Genomic DNA, 14,449 nt, shown 5'->3' with positions numbered 1-14,449 from the left:
ATCGAAACATAGATTCAACTCTCTCAGGTGAACGAACGCACAGCAGAGCAGTTTCAAAGAAACGTTTCTCCTGAGTTTTAGACGAAGTCTTACTGCTGTTTCGTACATTTTCCGGTATTGGTCTGGAAACGCTAGCTTTGTGATTCTTCACAGAAAGGGTTTGGAAACTCTTTATTACACACATGAGTTTAAATCTGTCAGTTGAATGCATACTTTGACAATCATTCAGTTACATAGCTCCGTTTTGGTTTTAGAAGCAGATATTTCTCTGTACAGCCTATGGTCCCATTCACTCGGGAATATCCCAACGCAGCTCGTAGAATAAACGTGTTTCTAACTCGTTGAATCTAAACATAGATTCAACTCTTTGTGGTGAACCAATGCACAGCAGAGCAGTTTCAAGGAAACGTTTGTCCTGAGTTTTACACGAAGCCTTACTGCTGTTCAGTACATAGGCGGGTATTGGGCTAGAAATGCCAGATTTGGGATTCTGCACAGAAAGGGTTTGCAAATTGCTGAATCCACACATGCTTTTACTCTGTCTGTTGAATGCACACATTGGGAGCGATTCAGTTAGATAGCTTCGTTGCGGTTTTAGAAGCAGATATTTCTCTGTACATCCTATGGTCCCATTCACTCGGGAATATCCCAACGCACCTCCTAGAAGAAACGTGTTTCTAACTCGCTGAATCTAAAGATAGATTCAACTCTCTTACGTGAACGAAGGCACAGCAGAGCAGTTTAAAGGAAACGTTTCTCCTGAGTTTTGGACGAAGTCTTACTGCTGTTTCGTACATATGCCGGTATGGGGCTGGAAATGCGAGTTTTCTGATTCTTCACAGAAAGTGTTTGCAAACTGCTGATTCCACACATGAGTTTAACTCTGTCACTTGAATGAACACATTGACAAACATTCAGTTAGATAGCTCCGTTTTGGTTTTAGAAGCAGATATTTCTCTTTACAGACTTCGGTCCCATTCACTCGGGATTATCCCAACGCAGCTCCGAGAAGAAACGTGTTTCTAACTCGATGAATCTAAACATAGATTCACCTCTCTTAGGTGAACGAAAGCACAGCAGAGCAGTTTCAAGGAACCGTTTGTCCTGAGTTTTACACGAAGTCTTACTGCTATTTCGTACATTTACCGGTAATTGGCTGGAAATGCCAGTCTTGTGATTCTGCACAGAAAGGATTTGCAATCTGCTGAATTCACACATGACTTTTTCTCTGTCAGGTGAATGCACACATTGAAAACCATTCAGTTAGTTATCTCCGTTTTGGTTTTAGAAGCAGATATTTCTCTGTACAGCCTATGGTCACATTCACTCGGGAATATCCCAACGCAGCTTTAGAAGAGATGTGCTTCTAATTCGATGAATCTAAACATAGATTCAACTCTCTTAGGTGAACGAACACACAGCAGAGCAGTTTCAAGGAAACGTTTCTCCTGAGGTTTAGACGACGTCTTACTGCTGTTTCGTACATATGCTGGTATTGGGCAGGAAATGCCACTTTTGGGATTCTGCACAGATAGGGTTTGCAAACTGCTGAATCCACACATGAGTTTTCCTCTGTCTGTTGAATGCACACATTGACAGCGATTCAGTTTGATATCTCCGTTGCGGTTTTAGAAGCAGATATTTCTCTGTAAATCCTATTGTCCCATTCACTCGGGAATATCCCTACGCAGCTCCTAGAAGAAACTTGTCTCTAACTCGCTGAATCGAAAGAAAGATTCAACTCTCTTAGTTGAACGGACGCACAGCAGAGCAGTTTCAAAGAAACGTTTCTCCTGAGTTTTAGACGACGTCTTACTGCTGTTTCGTACATTTGCCGGTATTGGGCTGGAAACGCAAGCTTTTTGATTCTTCACAGAAAGGGTTTGGAAACTCTTTACTCCACACACGAGTTTAACTCTGTCAGTTGAATGCATACATTGACAATCATTCAGTTACATTGCTCCGTTTTGGTTTTAGTAGCAGATATTTCTCTGTACAGCCTATGGTCCCATTCACTCGGGAATATCCCAACGCAGCTCGTAGAATAAACGTGTTTCTAACTCGTTGAATCTAAACATAGATTCAACTCTTTGTGGTGAACCAATGCACAGCAGAGCAGTTTCAAGGAAACGTTTCTCCTGAGTTTTACACGAAGTCTTACTGCTGTTTAGTACATAGGCGGGTATTGGTCTAGAAATGCCAGATTTGGGATTCTGCACAGAAAGGGTTTGCAAATTGCTGAATCCACACATGCTTTTACTCTGTCTGTTGAATGCACACATTGGGAGCGATTCAGTTAGATAGCTTCGTTGCGGTTTTAGAAGCAGATATTTCTCTGTACATCCTATGGACACATTCACTCGGGAATATCCCAACGCAGCTCCTAGAAGAAACGTGTTTGTAACTCGCTGAATCTAAAGATAGATTCAACTCTCTTACGTGAACGAAGGCACAGCAGAGCAGTTTCAAGGAAACGTTTCTCCTGAGTTTTGGACGAAGTCTTACTCCTGTTTCGTACATATGCCGGTATTGGGCTGGAAATGCGAGTTTTCTGATTCTTCACAGAAAGTGTTTGCAAACTGCTGATTCCACACATGAGTTTAACTCTGTCACTTGAATGAACACATTGACAAACATTCAGTTAGATAGCTCCGTTTTGGTTTTAGAAGCAGATATTTCTCTTGACAGACTTCGGTCCCATTCACTCGGGATTGTCCCAACGCAGCTCCGAGAAGAAACGTGTTTCTAACTCGATGAATCTAAACATAGATTCACCTCTCTTAGGTGAACGAAGGCACAGCAGAGCAGTTTCAAGGAAACGTTTGTCCTGAGTTTTACACGAAGTCTTACTGCTATTTCGCACATTTACCGGTAATGGGCTGGAAATGCCAGTCTTGTGATTCTGCACAGAAAGGATTTGCAATCTGCTGAATTCACACATGAGTTTTACTCTGTCAGGTGAATGCACACATTGAAAACCATTCAGTTAGTTATCTCCGTTTTGGTTTTAGAAGCAGATATTTCTCTGTACAGCCTATGGTCACATTCACTCGGGAATATCCCAACGCAGCTCCTAGAAGAGATGTGTTTCTAACTCGATGAATCTAAACATAGATTCAACTCTCTTAGGTGAACGAACACACAGCAGAGCAGTTTCAAGGAAACGTTTCTCCTGAGGTTTAGACGACGTCTTACTGCTGTTTCGTACATATGCTGGTATTGGGCAGGAAATGCCAGTTTGGGGATTCTGCACAGATAGGGTTTGCAAACTGCTGAATCCACACATGAGTTTTCCTCTGTCTGTTGAATGCACACATTGACAGCGATTCAGTTTGATAACTCCGTTGCGGTTTTGGAAGCAGATATTTCTCTGTACATCCTATGGTCCCATTCACTCGGGAATATCCCAACGCAGCTCCTAGAAGAAACTTGTTTCTAACTCACTGAATCAAAACATAGATTCAACTCTCTTAGGTGAACGATCGCACAGCAGAGCAGTTTCAACGAAACGTTTCTCCTGAGTTTTAGACGAAGTCTTACTGCTGTTTCGTACATTTGCCGGTATTGGACTGGAAACGCTAGCTTTGTGATTCTTCACAGAAAGGGTTTGGAAACTCTTTACTCCACACACGAGTTTAACTCTCTCAGTTGAATGCATACATTGACAATCATTCAGTTACATTGCTCCGTTTTGGTTTTAGAAGCAGATATTTCTCTGTACAGACTTCGGTCCCATTCACTCGGGAATATCCCAACGCAGCTCGTAGAATAAACGTGTTTCTAACTCGTTGAATCTAAACATAGATTCAACTCTTTGTGGTGAACCAATGCACAGCAGAGCAGTTTCAAGGAAACGTTTCTCCTGAGTTTTACACGAAGTCTTACTGCTGTTTAGTACATAGGCGGGCATTGGGCTAGAAATGACAGATTTGGGATTCTGCACAGAAAGGGTTTGCAAATTGCTGAATCCACACATGCTTTTACTCTGTCTGTTGAATGCACACATTGGGAGCGATTCAGTTAGATAGCTTCGTTGCGGTTTTAGAAGCAGATATTTCTCTGTACATCCTATGGTCCCATTCACTCGGGAATATCCCAACGCAGCTCCTAGAAGAAACGTGTTTCTAACTCGCTGAATCTAAAGATAGATTCAACTCTCTTACGTGAACGAAGGCACAGCAGAGCAGTTTCAAGGAAACGTTTCTCCTGAGTTTTGGACGAAGTCTTACTGCTGATTCGTACATATGCCGGTATTGGGCTGGAAATGCGAGTTTTCTGATTCTTCACAGAAAGTGTTTGCAAACTGCTGATTCCACACATGAGTTTAACTCTGTCACTTGAATGCACACATTGACAAACCTTCAGTTAGATAGCTCCGTTTTGGTTTTAGAAGCAGATATTTCTCTTTACAGACTTCGGTCCCATTCACTCGGGATTGTCCCAACGAAGCTCCGAGAAGAAACGCGTTTCTAACTCGATGAATCTAAACATAGATTCACCTCTCTTAGGTGAATGAAGGCACAGCAGAGCAGTTTCAAGGAAACGTTTGTCCTGAGTTTTACACGAAGTCTTACTGCTATTTCGCACATTTACCGGTAATGGGCTGGAAATGCCAGTCTTGTGATTCTGCACAGAAAGGATTTGCAATCTGCTGAATTCACACATGAGTTTTACTCTGTCAGGTGAATGCACACATTGAAAACCATTCAGTTAGTTATCTCCGTTTTGGTTTTAGAAGCAGATATTTCTCTGTACATCCTATGGTCACATTCACTCGGGAATATCCCAACGCAGCTCCTAGAAGAGATGTGTTTCTAACTCGATGAATCTAAACATAGATTCAACTCTCTTAGGTGAACGAACACACAGCAGAGCAGTTTCAAGGAAACGTTTCTCCTGAGGTTTAGACGACGTCTTACTGCTGTTTCGTACATATGCTGGTATTGGGCAGGAAATGCCAGTTTGGGGATTCTGCACAGATAGGGTTTGCAAACTGCTGAATCCACACATGAGTTTTCCTCTGTCTGTTGAATGCACACATTGACAGCGATTCAGTTTGATAACTCCGTTGCGGTTTTAGAAGCAGATATTTCTCTGTACATCCTATGGTCCCATTCACTCGGGAATATCCCAACGCAGCTCCTAGAAGAAACTTGTTTCTAACTCGCTGAATCAAAACATAGATTCAACTCTCTTAGGTGAACGATCGCACAGCAGAGCAGTTTCAACGAAACGTTTCTCCTGAGTTTTAGACGAAGTCTTACTGCTGTTTCGTACATTTGCCGGTATTGGGCTGGAAACGCTAGCTTTGTGATTCTTCACAGAAAGGGTTTGGAAACTCTTTGCTCCACAGAGGAGTTTAACTCTGTCAGTTGAATGCATACATTGACAATCATTGAGTTACATAGCTCCGTTTTGGTTTTAGAAGCAGATATTTCTCTGTACAGCCTATGGTCCCATTCACTCGGGAATATCCCATCGCAGCTCGTAGAATAAAAGTGTTTCTAACTCGTTGAATCTAAACATAGATTCAACTCTTTGTGGTGAACCAATGCACAGCAGAGCAGTTTCAAGGAAACGTTTCTCCTGAGTTTTAAACGAAGTCTTACTGCTGTTTCGTACATAGGTGGGTATTGGGCTTGAAATGCCAGATTTGGAATTCTGCACAGAAAGGGTTTGCAAATTGCTGAATCCACACATGCTTTTACTCTGTCTGTTGAATGCACACATTGGGAGCGATTCAGTTAGATAGCTTCGTTGCGGTTTTAGAAGCAGATATTTCTCTGTACATCCTATGGTCACATTCACTCGGGAATATCCCAACGCAGCTCCTAGAAGAGATGTGTTTCTAACTCGATGAATCTAAACATAGATTCAACTCTCTTAGGTCAACGAACACACAGCAGAGCAGTTTCAAGGAAACGTTTCTCCTGAGGTTTAGACGACGTCTTACTGCTGTTTCGTACATATGCTGGTATTGGGCAGGAAATGCCAGTTTTGGGATTCTGCACAGATAGGGTTTGCAAACTGCTGAATCCACACATGAGTTTTCCTCTGTCTGTTGAATGCACACATTGACAGCAATTCAGTTTGATATCTCCGTTGCGGTTTTAGAAGCAGATATTTCTCTGTACATCCTATGCTCCCATTCACTCGGGAATATCCCAACGCAGCTCCTAGGAGAAACTTGTTTCTAACTCGCTGAATCGAAACGTAGATTCAACTCTCTCAGGTGAACGAACGCACAGCAGAGCAGTTTCAAAGAAACGTTTCTCCTGAGTTTTAGACGAAGTCTTACTGCTGTTTCGTACATTTTCCGGTATTGGTCTGGAAACGCTAGCTTTGTGATTCTTCACAGAAAGGGTTTGGAAACTCTTTATTACACACATGAGTTTAAATCTGTCAGTTGAATGCATACTTTGACAATCATTCAGTTACATAGCTCCGTTTTGGTTTTAGAAGCAGATATTTCTCTGTACAGCCTATGGTCCCATTCACTCGGGAATATCCCAACGCAGCTCGTAGAATAAACGTGTTTCTAACTCGTTGAATCTAAACATAGATTCAACTCTTTGTGGTGAACCAATGCACAGCAGAGCAGTTTCAAGGAAACGTTTGTCCTGAGTTTTACACGAAGCCTTACTGCTGTTCAGTACATAGGCGGGTATTGGGCTAGAAATGCCAGATTTGGGATTCTGCACAGAAAGGGTTTGCAAATTGCTGAATCCACACATGCTTTTACTCTGTCTGTTGAATGCACACATTGGGAGCGATTCAGTTAGATAGCTTCGTTGCGGTTTTAGAAGCAGATATTTCTCTGTACATCCTATGGTCCCATTCACTCGGGAATATCCCAACGCACCTCCTAGAAGAAACGTGTTTCTAACTCGCTGAATCTAAAGATAGATTCAACTCTCTTACGTGAACGAAGGCACAGCAGAGCAGTTTAAAGGAAACGTTTCTCCTGAGTTTTGGACGAAGTCTTACTGCTGTTTCGTACATATGCCGGTATGGGGCTGGAAATGCGAGTTTTCTGATTCTTCACAGAAAGTGTTTGCAAACTGCTGATTCCACACATGAGTTTAACTCTGTCACTTGAATGAACACATTGACAAACATTCAGTTAGATAGCTCCGTTTTGGTTTTAGAAGCAGATATTTCTCTTTACAGACTTCGGTCCCATTCACTCGGGATTATCCCAACGCAGCTCCGAGAAGAAACGTGTTTCTAACTCGATGAATCTAAACATAGATTCACCTCTCTTAGGTGAACGAAGGCACAGCAGAGCAGTTTCAAGGAACCGTTTGTCCTGAGTTTTACACGAAGTCTTACTGCTATTTCGTACATTTACCGGTAATTGGCTGGAAATGCCAGTCTTGTGATTCTGCACAGAAAGGATTTGCAATCTGCTGAATTCACACATGACTTTTTCTCTGTCAGGTGAATGCACACATTGAAAACCATTCAGTTAGTTATCTCCGTTTTGGTTTTAGAAGCAGATATTTCTCTGTACAGCCTATGGTCACATTCACTCGGGAATATCCCAACGCAGCTTTAGAAGAGATGTGCTTCTAATTCGATGAATCTAAACATAGATTCAACTCTCTTAGGTGAACGAACACACAGCAGAGCAGTTTCAAGGAAACGTTTCTCCTGAGGTTTAGACGACGTCTTACTGCTGTTTCGTACATATGCTGGTATTGGGCAGGAAATGCCACTTTTGGGATTCTGCACAGATAGGGTTTGCAAACTGCTGAATCCACACATGAGTTTTCCTCTGTCTGTTGAATGCACACATTGACAGCGATTCAGTTTGATATCTCCGTTGCGGTTTTAGAAGCAGATATTTCTCTGTAAATCCTATTGTCCCATTCACTCGGGAATATCCCTACGCAGCTCCTAGAAGAAACTTGTCTCTAACTCGCTGAATCGAAAGAAAGATTCAACTCTCTTAGTTGAACGGACGCACAGCAGAGCAGTTTCAAAGAAACGTTTCTCCTGAGTTTTAGACGACGTCTTACTGCTGTTTCGTAAATTTGCCGGTATTGGGCTGGAAACGCAAGCTTTTTGATTCTTCACAGAAAGGGTTTGGAAACTCTTTACTCCACACACGAGTTTAACTCTGTCAGTTGAATGCATACATTGACAATCATTCAGTTACATTGCTCCGTTTTGGTTTTAGTAGCAGATATTTCTCTGTACAGCCTATGGTCCCATTCACTCGGGAATATCCCAACGCAGCTCGTAGAATAAACGTGTTTCTAACTCGTTGAATCTAAACATAGATTCAACTCTTTGTGGTGAACCAATGCACAGCAGAGCAGTTTCAAGGAAACGTTTCTCCTGAGTTTTACACGAAGTCTTACTGCTGTTTAGTACATAGGCGGGTATTGGTCTAGAAATGCCAGATTTGGGATTCTGCACAGAAAGGGTTTGCAAATTGCTGAATCCACACATGCTTTTACTCTGTCTGTTGAATGCACACATTGGGAGCGATTCAGTTAGATAGCTTCGTTGCGGTTTTAGAAGCAGATATTTCTTTGTACATCCTATGGACACATTCACTCGGGAATATCCCAACGCAGCTCCTAGAAGAAACGTGTTTGTAACTCGCTGAATCTAAAGATAGATTCAACTCTCTTACGTGAACGAAGGCACAGCAGAGCAGTTTCAAGGAAACGTTTCTCCTGAGTTTTGGACGAAGTCTTACTCCTGTTTCGTACATATGCCGGTATTGGGCTGGAAATGCGAGTTTTCTGATTCTTCACAGAAAGTGTTTGCAAACTGCTGATTCCACACATGAGTTTAACTCTGTCACTTGAATGAACACATTGACAAACATTCAGTTAGATAGCTCCGTTTTGGTTTTAGAAGCAGATATTTCTCTTGACAGACTTCGGTCCCATTCACTCGGGATTGTCCCAACGCAGCTCCGAGAAGAAACGTGTTTCTAACTCGATGAACCTAAACATAGATTCACCTCTCTTAGGTGAACGAAGGCACAGCAGAGCAGTTTCAAGGAAACGTTTGTCCTGAGTTTTACACGAAGTCTTACTGCTATTTCGCACATTTACCGGTAATGGGCTGGAAATGCCAGTCTTGTGATTCTGCACAGAAAGGATTTGCAATCTGCTGAATTCACACATGAGTTTTACTCTGTCAGGTGAATGCACACATTGAAAACCATTCAGTTAGTTATCTCCGTTTTGGTTTTAGAAGCAGATATTTCTCTGTACAGCCTATGGTCACATTCACTCGGGAATATCCCAACGCAGCTCCTAGAAGAGATGTGTTTCTAACTCGATGAATCTAAACATAGATTCAACTCTCTTAGGTGAACGAACACACAGCAGAGCAGTTTCAAGGAAACGTTTCTCCTGAGGTTTAGACGACGTCTTACTGCTGTTTCGTACATATGCTGGTATTGGGCAGGAAATGCCAGTTTGGGGATTCTGCACAGATAGGGTTTGCAAACTGCTGAATCCACACATGAGTTTTCCTCTGTCTGTTGAATGCACACATTGACAGCGATTCAGTTTGATAACTCCGTTGCGGTTTTGGAAGCAGATATTTCTCTGTACATCCTATGGTCCCATTCACTCGGGAATATCCCAACGCAGCTCCTAGAAGAAACTTGTTTCTAACTCACTGAATCAAAACATAGATTCAACTCTCTTAGGTGAACGATCGCACAGCAGAGCAGTTTCAACGAAACGTTTCTCCTGAGTTTTAGACGAAGTCTTACTGCTGTTTCGTACATTTGCCGGTATTGGACTGGAAACGCTAGCTTTGTGATTCTTCACAGAAAGGGTTTGGAAACTCTTTACTCCACACACGAGTTTAACTCTCTCAGTTGAATGCATACATTGACAATCATTCAGTTACATTGCTCCGTTTTGGTTTTAGAAGCAGATATTTCTCTGTACAGACTTCGGTCCCATTCACTCGGGAATATCCCAACGCAGCTCGTAGAATAAACGTGTTTCTAACTCGTTGAATCTAAACATAGATTCAACTCTTTGTGGTGAACCAATGCACAGCAGAGCAGTTTCAAGGAAACGTTTCTCCTGAGTTTTACACGAAGTCTTACTGCTGTTTAGTACATAGGCGGGCATTGGGCTAGAAATGACAGATTTGGGATTCTGCACAGAAAGGGTTTGCAAATTGCTGAATCCACACATGCTTTTACTCTGTCTGTTGAATGCACACATTGGGAGCGATTCAGTTAGATAGCTTCGTTGCGGTTTTAGAAGCAGATATTTCTCTGTACATCCTATGGTCCCATTCACTCGGGAATATCCCAACGCAGCTCCTAGAAGAAACGTGTTTCTAACTCGCTGAATCTAAAGATAGATTCAACTCTCTTACGTGAACGAAGGCACAGCAGAGCAGTTTCAAGGAAACGTTTCTCCTGAGTTTTGGACGAAGTCTTACTGCTGATTCGTACATATGCCGGTATTGGGCTGGAAATGCGAGTTTTCTGATTCTTCACAGAAAGTGTTTGCAAACTGCTGATTCCACACATGAGTTTAACTCTGTCACTTGAATGCACACATTGACAAACCTTCAGTTAGATAGCTCCGTTTTGGTTTTAGAAGCAGATATTTCTCTTTACAGACTTCGGTCCCATTCACTCGGGATTGTCCCAACGAAGCTCCGAGAAGAAACGCGTTTCTAACTCGATGAATCTAAACATAGATTCACCTCTCTTAGGTGAATGAAGGCACAGCAGAGCAGTTTCAAGGAAACGTTTGTCCTGAGTTTTACACGAAGTCTTACTGCTATTTCGCACATTTACCGGTAATGGGCTGGAAATGCCAGTCTTGTGATTCTGCACAGAAAGGATTTGCAATCTGCTGAATTCACACATGAGTTTTACTCTGTCAGGTGAATGCACACATTGAAAACCATTCAGTTAGTTATCTCCGTTTTGGTTTTAGAAGCAGATATTTCTCTGTACATCCTATGGTCACATTCACTCGGGAATATCCCAACGCAGCTCCTAGAAGAGATGTGTTTCTAACTCGATGAATCTATACATAGATTCAACTCTCTTAGGTGAACGAACACACAGCAGAGCAGTTTCAAGGAAACGTTTCTCCTGAGGTTTAGACGACGTCTTACTGCTGTTTCGTACATATGCTGGTATTGGGCAGGAAATGCCAGTTTGGGGATTCTGCACAGATAGGGTTTGCAAACTGCTGAATCCACACATGAGTTTTCCTCTGTCTGTTGAATGCACACATTGACAGCGATTCAGTTTGATAACTCCGTTGCGGTTTTAGAAGCAGATATTTCTCTGTACATCCTATGGTCCCATTCACTCGGGAATATCCCAACGCAGCTCCTAGAAGAAACTTGTTTCTAACTCGCTGAATCAAAACATAGATTCAACTCTCTTAGGTGAACGATCGCACAGCAGAGCAGTTTCAACGAAACGTTTCTCCTGAGTTTTAGACGAAGTCTTACTGCTGTTTCGTACATTTGCCGGTATTGGGCTGGAAACGCTAGCTTTGTGATTCTTCACAGAAAGGGTTTGGAAACTCTTTGCTCCACAGAGGAGTTTAACTCTGTCAGTTGAATGCATACATTGACAATCATTGAGTTACATAGCTCCGTTTTGGTTTTAGAAGCAGATATTTCTCTGTACAGCCTATGGTCCCATTCACTCGGGAATATCCCATCGCAGCTCGTAGAATAAAAGTGTTTCTAACTCGTTGAATCTAAACATAGATTCAACTCTTTGTGGAGAACCAATGCACAGCAGAGCAGTTTCAAGGAAACGTTTCTCCTGAGTTTTAAACGAAGTCTTACTGCTGTTTCGTACATAGGTGGGTATTGGGCTTGAAATGCCAGATTTGGAATTCTGCACAGAAAGGGTTTGCAAATTGCTGAATCCACACATGCTTTTACTCTGTCTGTTGAATGCACACATTGGGAGCGATTCAGTTAGATAGCTTCGTTGCGGTTTTAGAAGCAGATATTTCTCTGTACATCCTATGGTCACATTCACTCGGGAATATCCCAACGCAGCTCCTAGAAGAGATGTGTTTCTAACTCGATGAATCTAAACATAGATTCAACTCTCTTAGGTCAACGAACACACAGCAGAGCAGTTTCAAGGAAACGTTTCTCCTGAGGTTTAGACGACGTCTTACTGCTGTTTCGTACATATGCTGGTATTGGGCAGGAAATGCCAGTTTTGGGATTCTGCACAGATAGGGTTTGCAAACTGCTGAATCCACACATGAGTTTTCCTCTGTCTGTTGAATGCACACATTGACAGCAATTCAGTTTGATATCTCCGTTGCGGTTTTAGAAGCAGATATTTCTCTGTACATCCTATGCTCCCATTCACTCGGGAATATCCCAACGCAGCTCCTAGGAGAAACTTGTTTCTAACTCGCTGAATCGAAACGTAGATTCAACTCTCTCAGGTGAACGAACGCACAGCAGAGCAGTTTCAAAGAAACGTTTCTCCTGAGTTTTAGACGAAGTCTTACTGCTGTTTCGTACATTTTCCGGTATTGGTCTGGAAACGCTAGCTTTGTGATTCTTCACAGAAAGGGTTTGGAAACTCTTTATTACACACATGAGTTTAAATCTGTCAGTTGAATGCATACTTTGACAATCATTCAGTTACATAGCTCCGTTTTGGTTTTAGAAGCAGATATTTCTCTGTACAGCCTATGGTCCCATTCACTCGGGAATATCCCAACGCAGCTCGTAGAATAAACGTGTTTCTAACTCGTTGAATCTAAACATAGATTCAACTCTTTGTGGTGAACCAATGCACAGCAGAGCAGTTTCAAGGAAACGTTTGTCCTGAGTTTTACACGAAGCCTTACTGCTGTTCAGTACATAGGCGGGTATTGGGCTAGAAATGCCAGATTTGGGATTCTGCACAGAAAGGGTTTGCAAATTGCTGAATCCACACATGCTTTTACTCTGTCTGTTGAATGCACACATTGGGAGCGATTCAGTTAGATAGCTTCGTTGCGGTTTTAGAAGCAGATATTTCTCTGTACATCCTATGGTCCCATTCACTCGGGAATATCCCAACGCACCTCCTAGAAGAAACGTGTTTCTAACTCGCTGAATCTAAAGATAGATTCAACTCTCTTACGTGAACGAAGGCACAGCAGAGCAGTTTCAAGGAAACGTTTCTCCTGAGTTTTGGACGAAGTCTTACTGCTGTTTCGTACATATGCCGGTATGGGGCTGGAAATGCGAGTTTTCTGATTCTTCACAGAAAGTGTTTGCAAACTGCTGATTCCACACATGAGTTTAACTCTGTCACTTGAATGAACACATTGACAAACATTCAGTTAGATAGCTCCGTTTTGGTTTTAGAAGCAGATATTTCTCTTTACAGACTTCGGTCCCATTCACTCGGGATTATCCCAACGCAGCTCCGAGAAGAAACGTGTTTCTAACTCGATGAATCTAAACATAGATTCACCTCTCTTAGGTGAACGAAGGCACAGCAGAGCAGTTTCAAGGAACCGTTTGTCCTGAGTTTTACACGAAGTCTTACTGCTATTTCGTACATTTACCGGTAATTGGCTGGAAATGCCAGTCTTGTGATTCTGCACAGAAAGGATTTGCAATCTGCTGAATTCACACATGACTTTTTCTCTGTCAGGTGAATGCACACATTGAAAACCATTCAGTTAGTTATCTCCGTTTTGGTTTTAGAAGCAGATATTTCTCTGTACAGCCTATGGTCACATTCACTCGGGAATATCCCAACGCAGCTCCTAGAAGAGATGTGCTTCTAATTCGATGAATCTAAACATAGATTCAACTCTCTTAGGTGAACGAACACACAGCAGAGCAGTTTCAAGGAAACGTTTCTCCTGAGGTTTAGACGACGTCTTACTGCTGTTTCGTACATATGCTGGTATTGGGCAGGAAATGCCACTTTTGGGATTCTGCACAGATAGGGTTTGCAAACTGCTGAATCCACACATGAGTTTTCCTCTGTCTGTTGAATGCACACATTGACAGCGATTCAGTTTGATATCTCCGTTGCGGTTTTAGAAGCAGATATTTCTCTGTAAATCCTATTGTCCCATTCACTCGGGAATATCCCTACGCAGCTCCTAGAAGAAACTTGTCTCTAACTCGCTGAATCGAAAGAAAGATTCAACTCTCTTAGTTGAACGGACGCACAGCAGAGCAGTTTCAAAGAAACGTTTCTCCTGAGTTTTAGACGACGTCTTACTGCTGTTTCGTACATTTGCCGGTATTGGGCTGGAAACGCAAGCTTTTTGATTCTTCACAGAAAGGGTTTGGAAACTCTTTACTCCACACACGAGTTTAACTCTGTCAGTTGAATGCATACATTGACAATCATTCAGTTACATTGCTCCGTTTTGGTTTTAGTAGCAGATATTTCTCTGTACAGCCTATGGTCCCATTCACTCGGGAATATCCCAACGCAGCT

Source organism: Aotus nancymaae, unplaced genomic scaffold, assembly GCF_030222135.1.
Source record: "Aotus nancymaae isolate 86718 unplaced genomic scaffold, 86718_ANA_hifiasm-v0.15.2.pri h1tg000200l, whole genome shotgun sequence".
Taxonomy (NCBI): Eukaryota; Metazoa; Chordata; class Mammalia; order Primates; family Aotidae; genus Aotus; species Aotus nancymaae.
The sequence above is the reverse complement of the archived record's forward strand: the minus strand, read 5'-3'. Positions refer to the sequence as shown.